The sequence below is a fragment of the Solanum verrucosum genome, unplaced genomic scaffold, assembly GCF_900185275.1.
Source record: "Solanum verrucosum unplaced genomic scaffold, falcon-dt-bn FXZP01000231.1, whole genome shotgun sequence".
NCBI classification, from domain to species: Eukaryota; Viridiplantae; Streptophyta; class Magnoliopsida; order Solanales; family Solanaceae; genus Solanum; species Solanum verrucosum.
In genome coordinates this window covers 1,115,792-1,135,366 of record NW_026020176.1, presented here as the reverse complement: position 1 = coordinate 1,135,366, position 19,575 = coordinate 1,115,792, and the positions used below count along the sequence as shown (strand labels likewise).

At 35.6% G+C, this 19,575-nt stretch overlaps 1 pseudogene; it reads left to right on the top strand.

Annotated features, from left to right (window-relative positions):
* Positions 1–308: 308 nt before the first annotated feature.
* On the top strand, positions 309–19,105 carry LOC125828986 (syntaxin-71-like; annotated as a pseudogene).
* Positions 19,106–19,575: the final 470 nt, after the last annotated feature.

Below are 19,575 nucleotides of genomic sequence, written 5' to 3'. Positions count from 1 at the left end.
CCATAATCAACACAAAATAATAGAGGATACCACAATAATCCTATAAAAGATATGTATTTCCATCGCAAATTGTTATTTGCTACTTATTAAAGCTAGAGTCGATGGAAGAAGGGTCTTACCTTGATTTTAAGTTCGTAATACACCTCAAAACTTTAAAATATGCCCAAACCCCTGTTGTCCACACACCAAAGTACGATATGCTAGGAAATCGATAAAACAAATTATACCATGTTGACGAGCTCAACGCGTAGAACAACTTTTGTCAAGGACTTAAGTCACAAAAATCTGTAACTTGGCTGATCCTAGAAATGGGTTTTGTGAGTTTTCTGGTTATTCACTAAGAAAAATGAAGAAATGTCGAAGAAGATGATATATATAAAGTTCCACCGACCTAGGGGACCCACCTCACCTGCCTGCTTGTGTAGGCTTGCGAAAACGTGAATATCTCTCCATTCTGAAGTCGTATGAACGAACGGGTTGATGCGTTGGAAACTAGACATGTAGACCTTCGATTTCATAGGTTGTGGGCATCATAACTCTTTATATATTCGAAGAAAATCTATGAGACATTTGACCCAAATTTCAGACAAATCTTTAAAAAGAAATTTACGGTATCTTTCACCAACTTTTATTTTGCCACTTACCTAACTTAAAAACTTGAGATACAACCCTTGAACACTTAAAATATCATAAAACACATCATTCTTAATTTATTACCCACCCTCCTGGTCTTTCCACGAAGATACACGTCAATTTAGACGTTTCAAAAAGTCGGGGTGTTACAAAAATATTATTATTTCTTAATCTTTCTTGAATTGAAATAGGATAAATATTTCCTAAATATTCCTTGATTTTAATGTTGATATAAAAAATGTTCAACAATAACTCCATCGATGTTATTTTTTTATTTGAAGCAATGTAATCATACTAGCAAACAGTGTTTTAAAAGACGGGGGTGTGAGGCGAGGCGTTTTACTTAGTATAGGGCAAGGCGTAAGCCTCGAAACGTGGGGCGTAAGCCCTATGGATCTTTAAATTTTTATTTTATAATATAATATAATAATATAATAACACTAAATTATAAAAATAAATCAATAGTTTGAAATAATTACAAATATGATTAAATAAACTAATAGAAAATAAAAGTTCTAACATGATTATACAAGTATAAATAATCTAATATCTTAACTTTCTAATAATAAAATAATAATAATTTCTAATTTTTTTTATAATACAATACGATTTAACCCCTAAAAGAAAATAATTAATAACCTTACTTTCAATTGACTAAATAAAAATATGAATAAAAATAAAATTACTTTCAAATGACTAAATAAAGTATGATAATTTTTAGACATATGACAACCATGAAGACCAATGATAAGTGAAAAAGTAAAATTTCGCGACATATTTTTAAAAGAAATATTATGTAATATATAATTACCTTCACGGTGTTACCAAATAGGAAAGATGCGATACTAAAACTTGTTATTTGAGTTATTCTCAATCTTCTTATCTCAATAGATTAACAATTATTAAGTATCATTCAATTATTCAAGAATTATGAGGGTCAACAATGTTAACTAAGGATTTTAACACATAATTTGTGTAAGATTTGTTAGGCGAGCCTCGAGCGTTGGGCGTGCTTAAGGCGTACAATCGGACGCGTAGGGCGTAAGTCTTAGAGAACTAAGCCCCACAGTTGAGTCTTGGGGCGTTTTGTTAGAGCCCAGCCCTAGGGCTAGCCCCGAGGCGAGTCCCAACAGAGTTTTTTAAAACACTGCTTGCTACTATTATAATAAAAACATCACTCTATCATGAATAAAAATCAAATTAGTTTCAAATAGCTAAATAAAATGTGATAATTTTGAGACATATGACAAAACTATGAAGACCATTGATAAGTGAAAAAGTAAAATTTTGTTACTAAATAATTACATGCACAATGTTACCAAAGAGTAAAGATACGATACTACAACTTGTTATTTGAGTTACTCTCAATCTTCTTATTTCTATAGATTAAAGAATTATTAAGTATCATTCACTTATTCAAAACTTACGAGGGTCAACAATGTTAACTAAAGATTTTAACACATAATTTGTGTAAGATCTATTAGACGAGCCCCGAGCGTTGGACATTGGGTGTTCTTAGGGCGTACAATCGGGCGCTTAGGGTGTAAGTCTTACAGAACTAAGTCCCACAGTTGAGTTTCGGGGCGTTTTGCCAGAGTCCCGCCCCAGGACGAGCCCCAAGGCGAGTTCCAACAGAGTTTTTTAACTGCTAGCAAATGTGTATCCTTCGTCAATTCGAAAATATTGAGAAATAAGAAATTTTCTTATTTTATTAGGAAAACAAATTTGTCGTTATTCAAATGAAAAATAACGATAGATTACTTTGATCCTCTATATTAAAATTAATGATGCGTTATAATAATTTTATCTTAAAAGGAATACCAATATATAAAAAAAAATTGAAAAAAATTATTAGGGCTTGTTTGACCAAAATATTGACAAAAAAAAGAAGATAATTTTGAACTAAGATGACATTTTTAGTGACCGTTCAGTGCCAGCGTATATAGAACTAAGTCGTCCTATATACTCTCTTTTTAAAAAAGAGATGTCCCTTTGGTCATCTACCCATTACAGAAGCAGAGCAAAATTTCCAGTTGCATCAAGTACGATATCGACAAGTTTTCTGGCGATGATGCATTTGCGGTTATAGAAGTACAACTGGAAAGGGGAAGCAATATCGACATCAATTCCAAACTTTCTGGCGATGATTGAAGCTGCTCTTTACACCGCCATCAATTCCGACATTGAAGCAACTCTTCAGGTCACTTCAATTTACTTCTTTTTTGTCACAGAAAGCCTAAAATATCCAGAGATTTATTTCCTACTCCTACTATTTGAACATTTGAAGGCATTTCCGATTACAGAAAGCAGATACAGCTTCGAAAGAAAAAAATAGAGGGTTTGCTGTGACGATTAGTGCGGAGATTTGAAGAATAAAGGCTAGATTAATTGAGAAGATTTCAAATGTTCAGTAGGTTGTCATGCAATGTAGAGCTAGGGCTATGACACGTCTAGAATATATATAGAAAGAAAACATTATTGAGGTTTTTCTAGTTTGCACATTACTCTACTAATTTTTCTCTGATAAATTTCTGTTTTGGGTTTATTGAACTCCATTGTGGCTCAAGAGGTGGAGAGATTGATAAGCAAGCAGATGTTAGTAGAAAGCCGCATATTTGGGTTTTGATAAGCAAGCAGATCCCCTCACTGTTCTACTCAAGTTATAAAGCAATGTACTGTGAACCACAATATGAAATTACATGGAAAATTTCGTTTCTTGAAGTAGAACCTAAGAAGAGCTTGTATAATTCAAATTTTAATCAGCTTGAATGAACTTACACATTTTATTTTAGCTATAAAAAGGTTTATGAGTTATGAGTATACTTGCTATCAAAGGAGGGTTATGAATGCTGATCTGAAAAAGATGATGTGGTTAAGTGTGATTAACCTTAAGAACTTCATATGTTAATCAATTAGTTTGACTTTGTGGTTGACAAAAGCAGAGAGGTACTTCCACTGTCATCGCAACTTGGATTCAAAGCAAAAATTGGAGATAGTTGTACTTCATCTTCAAGGTAAGGCTGAGGCCTGATATTTTTCCTTTCAATTAAGTAGAGGCACTGTTTGATGACTGGAATTTTTGGATGAAGTAAAAGGTTTGATGGAGCTAGTAATAGCAAGCTTAACCTTGTTAGAGAATTCAAGAAAATAGAGCAAATAGGAACTGTGAATGACTACTTGGAGAAATTTGAAGAGCTCAAGACTTGGGTTTTGATCAGAATTCCTACATTACCTGGAATTCTTTGTGGAAGGGCCGCAAGAAGAAATTAGGAATATAGTAAAAATGCTAAATCCTTATTCCCTTAGTCAAGCTGTTGACAAGGCTAGGCTTAAGGAGAGGCTATTAAATGCCCAGATGAAGAAAGATAGGTCGACATGGAGCAAGAAGTACGACAAGTATGATATCGACAAACAAAAAGATTCCAAACATTCTGGCGATGGTGGTTTTGCTTGCCTTTACACCGCCATCAATTCCAACATCTCCCATTGCAGGCAAACATACAAAGGCTAGATTGATTGGAGGTTCCCAAAATGCAAAGATTGGCTCTGAAGAAGGTGTGTTCACTTTGTTTTCAGTTGATTTACTTTTCTTCTGAATATATAGAAAAAAAACATTATTGAGGTCTGTCTAGTTTGCAGTCTAGGATATATAGAAAGAAAACAGTATTGAGGGTTGTCTAGTTTAGTCTAGGATATATAGAAAGAAAGCATTATTGAGGTTTGCCTAGGATATATAGAAAGAGAACATTTCTGCTTTGGTTTATTGGACTCAATTATGACTCAAGAGGTGGGGAGATTGATAAGCAAGCAGCTAGTAATAGAAAGAGGCGTATCATTGCCCAATTGGCTTGGGTATATTTGGGGGACTTGCTGGTTGGGTTTTGAGACTTTAGAAACACAGCATCCCCTCTATATAATAAGTTCATGCACTGATAATTTTTATCAGCCTACATTATGTTCATATTATCTTGGGGTATAAGGGGTCTTAGTTGTTTTCTTTTCAAGCATGAAACAACGTACTGTGTACCACAAGATGAAATTACACGAAAAAGTTGTTTTCTTGAGGTAGAACCTAAGAAGAGTTTGTATAATTCAAATTTTAATCAGCTAGAATTAACTTAAACATTTTTTTTAGCTATAAACCGGGGTTTGTGAGTTATGAGTATATTTTGCTATCAGAGGAGGGTCATGAACGCTGATGTGAAAAAAGATGATGTGGTTAAGTGTGATTAACCTTAGAACTTCATATGTTAGTCAATTAGTTTGACTTTGTGTTGGGATTTCGTTGTCATTTATAATTTTATTTTAGCTATGAAGAGGGGTTTATGAACTTCATATGTTAGTCAATATCTAGAAAGAGGTCAGTGGTGGAATACATGTGAAGGAAGCTGAAGTCAGTAGAGGCACGTGTGTGTCACATGGAGGCATACATCAAACAGTTCATAATCGAGCACAACTAGCGTGATCAACGATCCTAGTTAGCTTAGCGGTTGATGGAATCTGTTATAACATATATTAGCTGGAGCTAGGGAACCTAACAAATTACTACCTAAATATTATTCTCTCTTCTCTCTTCCCTTCTTTTTGCTCATTTCTTCTTCTCTAAACCTGCAGGTTCAAGGATGGGTTCACTGACCGTGGACTCTTCCACCGTCCTTGAACCCTTCCTTAGACCCTTGCCTTTGAATATTTTTTTCACAAGGCTTGGGTTCAAGGATGGGTTCACTAACCGTGGACTCTTCCACCGTCGTTGAACCCTTCCTTAGACCTTTGCCTTAGAATATTTTTGACAAGGATGGGTTCAGTGACGGTGGACTTTTCCACCATCCTTGAACCCTTCCTTAAACCCTTGCCTTAGAATATTTTTCACAAGGATGGGTTCAGTGACCGTGGACTCTTCCACCGTCCTTGAACCCTTCCCTAGATCCTTGCCTTTGAATATTTTTTCACAAGGCTTGGGTTCAAGGATGGGTTCACTAATCGTGGACTCTTCCACCGTCCTTGAACCCTTCCTTAGACCCTTGCCTTAGAATATTTTTCACAAAGATGGTTTCAGTGACCGTGGACTCCTCCACCATCCTTGAACCCTTCCTTAGACCCTTGCCTTAGAATATTTTTTCACAAGGCTTGGGTTCACGGATGGGTTCACTGACCGTGGACTCTTCTAGCATCCTTGAACCCTTCCTTAGACCCTTGCCTTAGAATATTTTTCACAAGGCTTGGGTTCAAGGATGGGTTAACTGACCGTGGACTCTTCCACCGTCCTTGAACCCTTTCTTAGACCATTGCCTTAGAATATTTTTTCAGAAGGCTTGGGTTCAAGGATGGGTTCACTGACCGTGGGCTCTTCCACCGTCCTTGAATCCTTCCTTAGACTTTTCCATCGTTCTTGAACCCTTCGTTACAAGTCTTTAATTTTTTTTTAAGTGTTACATATTGAGAATTGCCTTATTCTTTTCTTGTCACCTAAACTTTGTGTACCCATCTTACCCCTAAAAGGACAAGTTTTATATATTTCACATACAAAAATCAACGATTTTACAGTTGTATTTGTTATAGCTTTTAGATGTACTACGGTATCCTTTCTACTATTATGTAATTTTCATGTTTGAGTTGGTTTTCATCTTTTTTTAGGCAGAAAATTTCCCGCTGTTCAATCAATACAATGATAAGAGGCAATACAACACGAAATAATATGCAAAATAATGCAATGGCCAATGATCGTACTAGTATACATTCCCTCCACAGAACTTTGTTGTGAGGTGGGACCCTCGGGGGACTCGCGAGGTTCACATATCTTGGCCAAAATATTTTGGCAAACATCAAAGACTTTCTCAATATAAACATGCTTGAACTTGAACCATTCAAAAATCAATGTTTTCTTTTCCAAGAAAGTCTTTTTCATAGTATCATTTTTGTGATCCATGAAAATGAATGAGTACACATGATAACAATAAATAAATCAAATTTTTAAATAGCAACAAGATATAAATTTACTTTATAACTGTGCCCCTAGGCCATAATTCATCATTTTAATAAGATTTCTTTCCATACGATGCCCATTTTGGTCTAATAACTCCTCTTTTGAGATTAATATATGGAACTCAATACAACTAAACATTGATACAATTTCCAAGTCTCAAGCCATTTATCGGCTAAAACTTTCTTTTCGAGTATTACAACATCAAATGGTCTCATTTAGTATTTTAACTCAATAGTTTGCCCAACTCATAAGTCATAACATGTTTTATACAATAACTTACTACCCAATATAAGTCATAGAACACTAAATTATGACCTAACTCGAAGGTTTTCAAGTATTACAACATCAAATGGTCTCATTTAGTACTTCAACTCAATAATTTGCGCAACTCATAACATGTTTTATACAATAACTTACTACCTAAGCTTAATCTTAGAACAATAAGTTAAGACCTAACTCGAAGGTCGAGCAAATGCACCATGAAACTCGCAACATCATATTTTATTGAATTTTGCAGTAAACTACTCAAATATTATTATCCACTAATGAGATTTTAAGAACAAGAATCAAGATATTGAATTACAATTAATGACTAATATTTTATTGAAAGAATCTTACCGAAGTTATATAATAAAATATTGACTTTTTTCATATAGAATTATAAACGGTAAATGCATACAAAATGACTAGTTGCTTAATAAAAATCAAATGTTTGAGAGCATTTGACGTTTTAGTGGCCTAATTGGGCTTGGGCAAACATAATCTCTATCATACCAAACTATCAAATGAGTCAAGAGAATTAAATTATCACAATAACTATTTTTCTAAAATTTAGTAATGAAAATCGCCAAAATGATTTGTCCGCTGTATTTGAACCAATTAAATTCGGTGTCTTGCTCCCACACTAAAAAAGAGATGTCCTACTTGCCAAGGTAAGGACCATGAACTTCTAGCTTAGGTGGATCCATTAGCTATGTCTTTCTAAGACAATTCTACTGGGGGATGTAGTTTGGGACAAGAAGATTGCTACTAGAAACTCAGCCTCTACTAACGAGAGAGCCTCCATCTCAATGTCCTCTCAGTGCTAAGTAAAAATCCCAACGGATTAGTCATATTCGTAAACATATCATCAGGAAAAGCACAATCAAATCACTAATCCAAGCTTAAGTCATTATAGAGTAGCTCCTTAAATCATGATCCATACATGTTTGAGAAAACCTTTCACCAATCATGATTTCTTAATATGTGAGAAAACATTTCACAATTCATGCATATGTGAGAAAACCTTTCACAATTTCATTGATGCTTATCTTAAAAGCAACCTTAGTTCATAAAACATTCTTTTCATAAATCATACATAACTTTCATAAATCATCATTCACCAAGTTCATAGTTTTCTTCAAAGACTCATATCTTTATAAATTCATAGTAAAAAAATCATGAATAATGCATGGATCTATATGAAATCAATTGGAAAACGTGTAATTGAATCAAATCATTCATAATAATTTTAAAATCAAACAATTGAATAATAACCAAATAGGACCCATGGAGAATTGAATGAAATCCTAATCAAACTTGATGAAATTGACTTACAAACTTGGAAATCTTTTGGGACCGAATGGATGAATTAAATACATTAGTGAATTACCACATACCTTGATGATCAAAGCCCAAAAGCAATAGAGGAAAAAGGAGACTTGAAGTTTGAACTCTAGATTTCTTCTTTGAACTTGAGAGAGGATTGGAGAGGATGAACTTGGATGTGATTTGGGAATTTGAGAGAATGAGAGAGTGTTGGTAGAATTAGGAATAGAAAGGTTGTTATAGGACTTAGATTTAGGGTAATAAAGGCATAGTATAGGTATTAAATGCATAGGAAAAGACCCAAATACCCTTAAGAAATAACTGTCGGATTGATCTATGGTTTGTACCTACAATCTGTAGAATTTTCTACGTCGCGTACTGGTCAACCGTAGACCCAACTTCAAAAACCCAAAATTCATCCTACTTCCCATGAGACATTTCTACAAGTAATCTGTAACACCCCGTATCCGAAAATAGAGATTTCAGATTTCTGGTGTTACAGGTGGCACTCACGGACATCATCCACGGACCGTAGATGGACTCACGGTCCGTCCTGCAGGTCCGTGGTTCGTGACAGAAAACTTCCCCAGAACTCAGTCAGAAAATTTGGTTAAGTGTTGACCCACGGCCGGACTTACGGTCCGTAAGTCAGGTCACGGACCGTAGTTCGTGTCCGTGGATCAATGCCCTAAAAGCCCAGCTTCAGTACCGAACTACGGTTGACCAGCACGGACCGTCATGCGATCCACGGTCCGTAGGTCTGACCGTAGATCGAAGGTTAGCAACCAGTTAGCTGAAAATTCTGATGGGTCAACTTCAGATGGTCATAACTTTTAGCACAAAATGAATTATGTGTCCCATGACCTATGGTTAGATAGATAATTGAATTATCTTTCCAACTCCACCGAGTTTGCTAAATTCCGACCTTCGAGTAAAAAGTTATGCCCATTTTAGTGAAGCCCTGTCGGGCAGACTCGATCTACGGACCCAATCGACGGACCGTCGATTGATTGACGGACCGTCAGTCCATTCCGTTGATCACTCCGACAGCAGTTAATTCAGGGGTCTTTTGGTCTTTTTCTATTTCGTTTAACCCCTAAGATACGTCGTTTAGACCCTAAATCATGAGGTTTTAATCAGTTTAAACCTAGAAACATAATTAGAACTTACCTTAGTCAAAATCATTAATCAAAACTTAGAAAATTAGAAGCAAGAGAGGAGAAAAAGGTCAAGAACCCTAGTTCAAGAACGCAGCGAGGTTTCTTCAGTTCCAACCCCGAAATCGAAAGATTTCTCCGTGGAATTCGTCACCAGGTATGTGGGATTTCACTAGTGGGTTCCTTTCGCCCATTAGGTCCCTAGAATTCAGTCAGATTCTTGATTCCATGATTATGAACAGACCTAGGGTTTCTAGAATCTCAACAGATCATCATGAATTAGTTATTTAAATGTTCCAAATCAGATTATCATGTTAATGCTCAGTTTATCGCATAAATTTCAGAACCCTAGCTATGTATTTCATTAGTTCTTTAATTACACATGCTAGGTCAGATATTTCAATTATTCAGATATACATGCTCCAGTTTTATGCCACATTATCAGTATATTTCAGTATACACCCTATTTTGAGTTATAAATCTTGAGAAGCTTTTCTTTAAGACAACACTTGAGTTTTAAACTGAGTTTTTGAGAAAGTTAAGATGAGTTTGAGAAAGAGCTTCTAAAACATGATTAGTATGACAATTGAGTAGGTCATCAATGTATGAATAGTATGGTATCTAGATATACCATCAATGTTTATGCAGTATGACTTCCCAAGTCATCAATGATCAGAGTATTGTTTTCTAAAAAGGAGTTTTCAAGTATGAGTATCTACATGTCAGTATTTTAAGCTATTCAGTATTTCAGTATCTATATCATGTCTAGATTATATCATTGCTCAGTATGCTTTGTTCAGTTATATGTTATTTCAGCTTTACTCCATCCTGCATGCTCAGTACCTTTCAAGTACTGACGCATACGTGCGCTACATCTTCTCGTGATGTAGGTTCAGGTCCTCAGCATCCAGATCACGCTTAGATCGGTTCCCGATCTCCAGTTCAGCAGAATCAGTGGTGAGTCCTCATTCTCCGGGGACAATAGTCATGAGTTTCTTTTCAGTATTCTTAGTCTTTAGTTTCAGTTTTGCTAGACCTAGTTGGGGCATGTCCCAACATTTCTAGTCAGTTTAGAGGCTTATTTCAGACATAGTTAGATTCAGCTTAGTGTTTTAAGTTTGATATTTCTTTTGTATTAAACTCTCAGATTTGATATATTCAGTTATAGTATATGGGTATTCCCCATCTTTTCAGATTTATTTATGAATTAGCTTCCGCATCAGTTTATTTTCTTTAGTATGCTCATGATCATGCCAGCAGGGTTAGCTTGGGATCACTTGTGGTCCTAGGTCCCGTGTCCGCGTCTTGGGGGTAGCTCGGGGCGTGACATAATCGACCTTTCTACGGTCCGTAGACCCCATTGGTTTTGACAAATAACCGACACAAACCGTCCTGTGAACACCCCCAGGCACAGGACTTAGGAGCAGCAAAGTGCAGTTGAGGGTCTCCACAATTCTGTCTCTTTGTACAATTTCTGGTAGTAATCCAGAATACCTTCCTTGATCAACCCCTTGTCATCAGTTATGCTCTCCCCTATTTTCAATTTATCGATGGTGTTGCCTATTTTGTGTGAGTTAGCCATTCTTTGAAAGAATTTTGTGTTCTTATCACCCTCATTCAACCATAGGCATCTTGATTTACTCTCCAGCATACTTCTTCTGCAATTGCTATCTGCTTCAATTCTAAATTTAGTCTCAGTGGCTTCAGTTTCTGATCATGGTGTGAGTTCTATGTTCTGCAATCTGCTCTAGGTTTCTCTAGCTCTACTAAACCCTTGCTCCTTTGAGTTCCAATTTTGCCAAAATCCTCTCAATTCCATCTAGTAATGTCCTTCAGGTTCCTTAGCTTTCGTGTGAACATAAAATCCGGTGTGCCCATAACTGTATAAGAGTTCCACCAATATTTCAGCATATCTATGAAACTATCAGATTGTAACTACATGTTCTCGAATTTAAAATATGAGGGTGATGCTACCCGATCCCCACTTTCCAGAATAATTGGTCTATGATCTGAGAACACCATGGACATGGTATGTGGCTTAATGGCTTTGAACTTTTCACTCCATTCAGGAGAGATTAAAAATCTGTCAATTTTTTAGGCTTGGGAAAGCTCCTCCACTCTTAACCAAGTCTGCTGTCCTCCTAGAAGTAGGGAGTCAATCAACTCCAAATCTAGGATCATGTTTGAGAAGTGTTGGAAAAATAATTCTAGTATCTCAAAAAGAAATATTCATATTATTATCTATATTAATTATATTGAATGAGTTTTAATATCTTTCTAATTATCTTATAAATCAATATTCTCTTTAGTCAAAATATAGCCGTTACCAACATCAATTTCTTGAAATGAATTGCTTTCAACTCATTATGTCTTTAATGTCTTTAAGGCTTTGTTCTTTCAATCGTTGGCAATAGTTGATAGAGGATTATAGATAGTTATTGTTTCCTATATAAATATACTTATATACTAATGGTGAGTACAGAGAAGAAAGAGAGCAGTTCTTCTTTTTATATTCTTTTGTTGGGTTTATATTATTGAATCTTTGTTAGTTTCTGGCTCCTAGTTTTATACTAGAAGAGCTTGTTGAATCCTGGGGATACACCTTTCCGGGTGAAATATCCTTAAGGACAATGTCTTTGACACGCCTCAAGCTTTGAAGAATTCCTTACAAAAGTTCATGGTGAAGTATAATCTTTGGTGAATTCAATACAAGCATTGGAGAAGAAGGTATTTTCCGTAAGGTTTCCAATAATCTTAAGGATATCTCTTTTCACTTTATTCTTATGGAGAATACTAATTATAAAGAAGACCATTTTGACGGAGAGGCATTTAACAAAATAGTCGACGGTGAAAATGTGATAATGAGTTTAACAATTAGGTTAACTTTTTAAGTCTTGGATTTAAGGGAGAGGAGGGAAATTAAAGTGCCGCTATGTAATGAACCACTCAATCTGGTAGAAATTCTTATGGATATTGTTAATGTTGACATTCTACCAACTGGCACACTAAAAAATTACAATGAAGTAATTCAAGTGAGATGCAGCTCTGTAACCTGCCTTTGGTGTCAAAGGTAAGTTGTTTTTATTGAGATTTTTCGAAGGCTCAATAAAATAGGTATGTAATAATATTATATGTCTATATTTTGGTGATTTTATGTGTGGAAAATTAAGCTAACATGCCCCTTAACATAGAAGAAGATTCGGAGAAATGAGAATCCCGCTAAGTAAAAATACATTTGACTAAGCGGATGATATAAATTGTCATGGTCATTTCTCTAGCGAATCTTATGACTAATATGTCAAAGTGAGAGATTTGGTGTTAGACTTTGGTGTTTTTGAAGCATATTGTGCTAACTAAAATTATTGTGTCCTACACCCAAATTGGAGAAGATGAAAATATTATATATGTTGGTGATTCTAGAACTACTTGAAGTTCTTAGAATGAAAAATTCTTCTTAAATATTCACATCTATATATTGACATTATTTGAGGTGGTATATGATTTTAATAATTGTGCTAGATTGGTACTTGGGATTTTATAAGGAAAAGTTGATTATTGTGTGAAAAAATTTAATGAATGGCTTATTTGAATTTAATTTTATGTTAACAAACGTTATTGTGGCAATGAGTATCATAATCATGATTTGTTTTGTACTTAATATTTGTATACATAGTTGCTGACTGTAATAACTTTTTAAATTATTTTATTATATAGATGCTCCTGATTTCTAGTTCATGTTATAGTACTCAAAATAAGGTTATTATTCTAGATTTTGACGTTATCAAAGATGGAATATTTTAGTAATATTATTGTTCTCTAAGCCTTTACTGTCAATACATAGAGTTGTTCTATGTGATGTCTTTTGATTATAGTTTGAGAAATATGTTTTTATTATTAAAAAGGTGATTCATGCCACAATAAGTGGTACTGGAGGTAGATAAAAGTGTTTTTTTATTCATATAAAATTGAAATCTTTATAAACTGTGAAAAAGTTATCCCTCTATTATGAAATATTTGAAAGTGTAGGGTATCTTGCTAAGGTTGTGCTATATGATCCTAAATTTTTTGTTGCATGCTACTAAACATTGCTTATACAAATTTGTGATAAATAATTGTGATGTTATTGAATGCACTTTTATAAAGATTTCTATTCATTTAACATTTTTAACATTTTAGCTTATCAGGTAAGTGAAAATATATTTGATCTCTTTTTCAAACACCGTATAGTTGTAAAAAATAAAAAAAACCCCAAAGAACCAACTAAAGCCGAAACCGAAAAACCCGACGTTATGTGGTTTGATTTGATTTTTAGATTTAATAAAACGACATAATTGATTTAGGTTTTTTTTAATGAAAAAACAAACCAAACCGACCTATGTTACCCTCCTAATTATTGGCCTAGTATGTGATCAGATATAGTGAGATGGGTATCTGAATGTGATTTATTCCAGGGGGTTAAGAATGAAAATGTACATTATCATAGGTTGTTACAGCCCCTACCAATCCCTAGAACTCCTCGGCAGGACATTGCCATGGATTTCATTGAAGGATTGCCTTCTTCAAGGCACAAAAACACTACTTTTGTGGTGGTGGATAGGTTAACTAAGTATGAGCAGTTTTCTAGCTTGAAGCATCGATATAAGACCCAAGATGTTGCTGAAGTCTTCCTAAATGAAGTCCACAAACTGCATGGGTTGCCAAAGATCATAGTCTCAGATAGAGACTCTATTTTCAGAAGTCTCTCTCTATTTTCACAAGTCAGTTATGGCTGCATTTGTTCAAATCCCTGGGCACTAAGCTACAATTGTCTTCATCTTATCACCCTCAACCGGATGGCCGGCCAGACCGAGAGATTGAATAGATGCCTAGAAACCTACTTGAGAGCCATGAATTTTCAAATCCCAAATAGTCGTTCAAATGGTTTTACCTTTGGTCGAGTGGTGGTATAACACCAATCACCATAGCTCCCTAAAATCTGCTCCTTTCGAAGCATTATGGGCTTATCCCTCCCTAGATACCATTGGGTTCCCTACCCCATTCTTCTCACACTCCACGGGGTCATAGCTTGGCTCAGAGGCAAACCATGCTCCAGAACCTTAGGAAGGACCTCCATCAGGCACAGGCTCTTATGAAGTTCTTTGCCAACTGGCATCATAAAATAGAGAATTGAAGGAGGGGCTCTAGTCTGTTTGAAGCTACAGCCCTACCGGCAGACATCAATTGCGGTTCGCAAGAATTTAAAGCTTAGTTCTAAATATTATGGACCTTACAGAGTTATCAAACGTATCGGGTCAGTATCTTACCAGCTCGAGCTTCCACAAGGGTCACAGATCCACCCGATATTCCATGTTCTTCAGCTCAAGAAGCGGATTGGCTCAATTATCATAGCTCACCAGCAACCTCCTACTTGAAATAATGATGGTCGCGTCTTGGTTTAACTGGTAGACATGCTTCAACTACGTATGGTGCGTGTAAAATTGTAAATAATACGGTGACTGTTAAACTCTTGGTGCAATGGTCTAACTTGAGCCTGGATGAAGCTACATGGGAGGATTGGGGCTACCTAAAAAGTCAATTTCCAAACATCATGGCTCAATAACGACCTGGAGGACAAGGTCAATTTTGACGGAGGGGTAGTGCAACAAATATAAGGTAAGAAAGGGAATTAGGGATTTGAACAGTGAAATTGGGGAAGTAGATTATAAGAAAAGGGAAGTAGCAAGAGAAATATGAGGTCAGTGGTAGAATACACATGGAAGAAACATAAGTTAGTAGAGGCACGCGCGAGTCACATGGAGGCATACATCAATTGGTTCATAATCGAGCACAACTGGCGTGATCAACGGTCCTAGTTAGGCTAGCGGTTAATGGAATCTGTTATAAGAGATATCAGCTGGAGCGAGGGAACCTAATGAATTACTGGCACCAAATTATTCTCTCTTCTCTCCTTATTCTCTTCTCTCTTCCCTTCTTCTTCCTCGTTACTTCTTCTCTAAACCTCTAGGTAACTGCCACGGATAAGGTGTTCTAAGCTTCCACCAGTAGAGATAGTGCGTTTCGATTACGAGAACTCTAGAAGTAGCATCTTGTAATCATTCCAGTTATCAATAAAAATCCCAATTTCTTTCAATTTGCCGGTTGTGCGATTTCAATTCTTGTTATTTCAGTTTATTCATTACATAAGTTCATTAAAATAGTTAGGATCAATTGAAAATCTAAAGAAGAGGTGAATCAGAGAGGAGACCGAGAACTAGGGAAAGAAGTTAGAAGATGGAGAGAGTTTGTAGAGGAGAGAGATGAGATAATTTCCAAAATTCTATTTTCCCGCTTGAACTGTTAGAGAAAGAAAAGAAAGCCGAAGAAGGAAGAGGAGAGCTTAGAGAAGAACCTTATTGTTCATTCATCAAGTGTGCTTCATAATACGATAAACAGTGATATATATAGCTTACAATGAAATAGCTGATATGAATCATAGCTAACTTCTTGAATGGAAGTTATAACTAATTACTTAACTACTATTTGAACGCACTGACCAACTAGTGATTGTACAGATTTATCCCTCTAGTTTATATTACTTCCTTCAACACTCCCCCTCAAGCTAGAAAGTGAGAAAATGTTACAAGTTCTTAGCTTGGAGTTGAGATACAAGTGTTGTACTGTATTGAGTCCTTTGGTGAGCAAAACAGCAGGTTCGTCTTTTGTTGAATTGTATCTTGTTGCCACCAGTCTTTTGTCTATGTTTTCTATTATAAAATGGCAATCTATCTTAATGTGTTTGGTTTTTTCATAGTAGACTGAATTAGCTACGATTTGTATTGCAGCTTTGCTATCTGTGTATATATCCACAGGAAGTTTCATGTTCACTCCCAGCTCCTTTAGTAATCATATAAGCCATATTAATTCTGACACTGTGGCAGCCATGCTCTTGTATTCTGCTTATGCAAAACGTCTTGTGATTGTAGTTTGCTTCTTGGATTTCCACCAAAGATTCTCCAAACTTAACTATGTAGTCTGTTACTGACTTTCTAGTGTGTGGTGATGAAGCCCAGTCTGAATCACAGTAAGTTGTTAGTGTAGTGCTCTTCTTGCTAGACATTAGAATGCCTAGACCAGCTTGATTCTTTACATATCTCACAAATCTGAGTGCAACATCCATTTGAGATTTCGTAGGTTGTTGAAGAAACTGTCTTAGAATATTCACCCCAAATGCTATATCAGGTCTTGTCACAGTTAAATACAACAGTTTCCCTATCAGTCTTTGATATGCTCCTTGGTCACTAATGGATCATTTGGGTTAGACTTCTCTGAGTTCCCTGTTCTGATGTAATCATCATATTGCTTGGTGGTTAACTTGGCATTTGTGTCTAGTGGTGTTGGAGCTGGTTTAGCACTGCTAAGTTCCCTGTTCTGATGTAATCATGAAAGGTGTGGACTAACTCATTGCATGTGCTTGCCGTTTGACCCAATAAATCCGGGTCATGACAGTATGACTTAGGTATAGACGCTAGGGTTATTTTTCTTCATCTTTGTTTCAATTTAGATTTAAGTAGCTGAATTCTAAAAAAATTCAAATAGTCCAGTTTCAGTAATTTTGTTTCCTATTAAAGTAGTTGAACTTTAATTCTATCCAAATAGTCTATTCTCAGTGGATTTTTAAAAAGTAAAGTAGCTAAATTTGAATTCTTTGCTCTTAAAGATTGTAAATGGGCACAAGATCAAAACAGACAGACTTGGAAGTTGGATCTATGGACAAAAAGCTAGCGATAATGACAAGACCAATGTTCAATGTCTTTTTTGTAACAAAATCACAAAAGGGGGAATTTATCATCACACACATCATCTCATTGGTGATAATCCATACTTACCGCTTATCAAAGTTGCCCAGCTCATGTGAAAGAAGAATTGCTTAAGTTTATGTTTTAGTATTGATTTTGCTTGTACTATGGAGGATTTTCTGCTATCTACTTATTAGTATTTAAATTGAACATTTGCTTATATATATCGTCATTGTGGAAGATTTATTTTGGTCTTTTCTTTACAAATTTCGCCTCACTTGGGTGAAGTGAAGTGAGCGCTTCGCTTCATGTGTTAAGCGAAGCAGGACCTAGTTGCTTTTTCAGCTTCATGCTCCCCTGAACACTATTTGAGAGAAAATTTAGCTTGATTATTCCCTCAAGCCATTGGGTTCAAATAGCTAAGTGTTCATATCTAAGAAAGGAAAGATAATCAATATACATAATTGCAGGAGTAAATCAAGCTATTATATTTACAAGGTACTAGAACGTTCTAGGATATCTACGAGATTCTAACAATATCAAGCAGCCGGATTGTAAAAGGATCACTGTAGTTAATGCTACGAGAGGCATGATAATTTGTAGTTCTTAATTTTTCATGAATGTATGTTGTTGAAATCAATATGAGCAGGTCATTGAGCTCATTAGGGATGATAATATTTGACCTCAAGTCATCGTCCACTCTATGGTGATGGCAGCAAGCCTTCTCTATTTAGTATGACAAAATAGCTATAGAAGTATAATTCTTGTCACTTCCTCTCATACACTCCTTTCTCCGTTATTATATTATTAGGATTTCTTTAAGACTGTTTTTCTCCAGTGTTTGCGCATGCTTTACAAGAAATAACCTAATTTCACTGGGTTTGTTTTGTCAACTAACAATACTTCCTCTTGCAGGTCAAGGGGCTTTCAAGCGAAGAATCTGTTGTACGTAATGATTTAGTACATGCACCTCCTGATAGGATAAATGCAATTTCAGATGGTGCAGCAGCTGCACCCAAACAATCTGGTGGATGGGGAGGTTCAGGTTCTTGTGCAGAAATTAAATTTGATTCAGGTTGTTATAAAGTTGCATCTGTTCCAAAATCTTTTCCACTCCAGGCTAATCATTTATCCACTTCAATGTTATACAATTCCTTTATCATGACGATATGTTTATCATTTCTTTCTATATTTGGAAAGGATACAAATGGACATTTTAAAGATGACTACTTTCGACAAACTGAAGAATCAAGTCAATTCTGACAAGAACATGAAATGCGCAAAATGAAACATGCATGCATTTCTTTTAGAATATTTAATAATCATGGACTTGTTCATGATTCATCGGAAGTTTTTTGCCTTTTGTTACGTGTTATTGCTAGCTGGTTGGTTCCTAAATACCGATGTATGGTTTTGTATCGATCTCTCATAGGACCAAGGTTTGGAGGTCATATCTGAATGTCGGGATACTTTGAAAAACATGGCCAGTGAGATGAATGAGGTCTTATTATTTTATTTTTTTTGCATGTTGTCTGTTTTGCTCCTTCTATATTAAGGATATTAATGATGATCCAATCTATGCAGGAGTTGGATAGGCAAGTCCCTCTGATGGATGAGACTGAGTCTAAGGTGAGAAAATCTTATTGTAATTAGTTAGTCAATTTAATGGAAAGAGTTCAAAACTTGTGCTACTTTGCTTTAATTTGTGGACAGATTGACAACGCTACATCTGACCTTAAGAATACCTGGATGTTAGGATTAAGGACACAGTTAACTAGGTAAACTGAGCTTTCACTACAATATTTCATTCTTTGTAAGCTTAGTCATTCTGCAGGATAGTACTTCTATCGTTTGATGTACCAGATTTAACGAGTCTTTTCCTTTTTCAGCTGAGATCAAGTCGAAACTTCTGTATTGACATCATTTTGTTGTGCGTAATTCTTAGAATCGCAGCCTATTTGTATAAGTAAGTTCTCATTCTAACAATCTGTTAAAACCCAATGGTTTATCCCATTCTGGTTACGTTTAAGGATATTCAATTATTATATCCACGAATAGAATTATGCCACAAATGTGAGGCATTGGTCAAGCAACCAAGACATTTTAATTTTGAGGGTTGCATGTCACAAATTTTATTTGGTATTTGATACAGTGAACTCTAACTCTCTAAGAATCAATCTGATTGCTTACTGTTGAATGTTATACAATTGCAGAGTATTGAAGAAGTAAATTCTTATCGTGGGGCATAACCACTTTCCTATTTGAAGGTATTTGGTTGACTCTAGTTGTATATTCATTTCTGTGCTTGTGTATTCACCTTGATAAAGTCTCTTTCTTCTGAATTCTATTGACAAGGCATCAGGTATGTTTTTGGATACTATCTATTGTATTTCTTCCTGATTTATTGTGTCACGACCAAAGGTACCCCTAGGCATAACAT